The sequence below is a fragment of the Octopus sinensis genome, unplaced genomic scaffold (assembly GCF_006345805.1).
Source record: "Octopus sinensis unplaced genomic scaffold, ASM634580v1 Contig18813, whole genome shotgun sequence".
NCBI classification, from domain to species: Eukaryota; Metazoa; Mollusca; class Cephalopoda; order Octopoda; family Octopodidae; genus Octopus; species Octopus sinensis.
Window position 1 is genome coordinate 7,501 of NW_021836048.1, and position 2,576 is coordinate 10,076.

The following is a 2,576-nucleotide window of genomic DNA, read 5'->3' on the forward strand; positions in this document are numbered from 1 at the left end:
AAGGATTTCCCTTGCTATGACTGCTACACTGCCATCCGCTGCCGATAGACCACAAAATAAGAAGACATGGCAGTCTTTGAAAATGGATGCTAGAGCATGTTTTCGGAGAACCTTGTTTCACTAATGGCAGCCATATCTAAGTCAATGACCAGAGATCATTGAGCAAGTGAACTTGCTTCCAAGCTGATCCCAGGCTATGCACATTCGCACAACCCCATTCTCAGCACAGACACGCTACTCGGAGAAAGAAAAAAGAAGAGGTTACTTTCCTTTAATTACGAGAAGCACAGAAAACTCGGGCCTCTTTACTGGCGAAAATTTCTTTAAAAGGCCCTTCCCATAGACTTTTATCAACTGTTTGTTTTACAATTCCCATACTACGTGGCAATTCTATTCTTATGGGCCTTATTGACCCACTTGTATCTCGAAGTGTTTCTATGATAAATATAATACATCGCCAAATCAGAATCTACATATAAAAGTGAACACACGATAACATTATGCATGCCTTGCAATTTATGTGTCACAAAGGCATGGAATATGAGTCATGCATAATGTATTTCACACAGAATACAACCTAGAAGCATAACGTACTCTATTCATAACACACTCCATATATTATACGCTCCATACATAACGAAGAGCCACACTACACAAATTTATTTAACATTTATGTTTTACTTTGATATTTTTTGAAAAAGATACGTGTCTTATTCTTTATCTTGTCTTTTGTTACAGGGCCACATGTGGGTGCGGTATTGACTTTTTTGTAGGTGATATACGTGTGACGGCATACTGCTCGATCCCAATATTTAGATATTATGGATATAATAAATAATCTTCTTGAATTTAGTTCATGAATCATATCTCATTATTATCTCTGTGTTTTGACTTTTTTTTCAAATCTTTCATTTATAATTTAACGTCTTTTGTTTCTAAATTTGGGGAAAATCTATATCGAAACAACCTAGACTGTTGTAATTGTTGAAAGTATACTGAAGTCGAGAAGATTCTAGAAATCGGTTCGCTTCTTCCCTTTGTAAGTGTAATAGCGTCGGATACGTTAGCAAAATCTATGGCGTTGCTACAGCTGGGACGGAATAAGTAAATGAGAAAATTATGCGAATAACATGAGAGATGGTAAGTATATAATACCAATACTGTGTAAATACGAATATAAGCAAAAGTATAAAAATAGGCTCACTGGAAAATGTGGTCCAACATTATTTATGGCCTAAAGATCGCTTAGAGTATGTAGTTCTAGATAGAATGTGTCCGAAGAAAGTATTGCTTAAGTTATTCGTCGATATACAAAGACTGAAAGACATTTTAGATAATGTAGCCTTAGACCTTCCATGTCTGAAAGGCATATTAATTATTAATAAGGATCTATATACAACTAGCAGTATCGCCCGGCGTTGCTCGGGTTTGTAAGGGAAATAACTATATAAGCATTTTTAGAGATGTAAAGTATAATAGCCATCTCAATATGGCTAACCACAAAGGGGGGTGTTACTGTAGCTTTTTACGTTCTGATATTTAATAATACATTTTTAGAGAGTTACTTCCCTTATATAAACCGAGCGAAAATACATTAAAAATGCAGAAAAATTATGGTAATTTTGTTTTTAAATCGTGGACTCATTGTAGACGCGCGCTAATACCCAGAAAGGCTTGATATGAATCACGACTATAAGATACCCGCTTTTGGTTAAACTGCACCGCAAAATGTGGGAGTAGTTAGGAATCTAAATCGTAGGAGACAGACAACACACATCCTCACTTTTATATATATAGATTTGAACCAATATTTTGGAAAATCTACGGGAAGGTAATTGCTGATTGTTATTATTCGAGACAGAATGTGTAATTTCACTTTTTTGGAGAGGACACATTTTTTGGGGTTACATTTTTTGGGAGGTTAAATGTTATAGTATCTATATTACGAATTTATAAATTCATGAATGGAAGTAGTGAAATAAAATATGAAGAGAGTTGGCTGTGCGCCCCTGAATTAAAATATTTACAAAATTGTTTATGCGTTCATATTCAAGCAGGGTTGAATATAGTCTCTTTATTTATTTGTTCTTGAATAGAGATTGCTTCCTTGCATTGGTAGATGGTGAAAATCGTGAAATTTGGTTAGAGATTCCTCGCACATTTCTCTATTTGTTCGCTCAATGGCATCTGTCATGCCTTTGGAAACGAATTTCATTCTTGACTGTTTTAATCAAAATATCAAAGAGTAGGAGTTGCTTTTTCCTGTACTCCCTGGTAAAAAAATAGGGATTTATAGAATATGATAGTGATAATTCATAACTTCGTGACACAAAAATTTTATAGTTACTCTCCGAAAGAGTGTGAGCCACAAAAAATTGTTCCCCTGCAAAAGAGTGCAATAACCTCCATTGTCCCGAATGATAACAATCACCAGTTACCTCCCCTATCTATCTATCTATCTATCTATCGACTGACGTGCTGTCACATCGGCTCCGAAGGTAATCATTTATTTTGACTATATATAGCCCATATTTTGTTTACATTTTTGTAAATAAGGTGTGTAAAGCACCCAACTT

At 35.1% G+C, this 2,576-nt stretch overlaps 1 long non-coding RNA gene across 1 annotated transcript in view; it reads left to right on the plus strand.

Annotated features, from left to right (window-relative positions):
• The window catches only part of LOC118761958, a 7,766-nt gene extending 6,889 nt beyond the window's left edge, over window positions 1-877 (plus strand). The window contains exon 3 of the long non-coding RNA XR_004997754.1: window positions 739-877. This is a non-coding gene — a long non-coding RNA (uncharacterized LOC118761958). The remainder of the gene's footprint in view (window positions 1-738) is intronic.
• The last annotated feature ends 1,699 nt before the right edge of the window (window positions 878-2,576 follow it).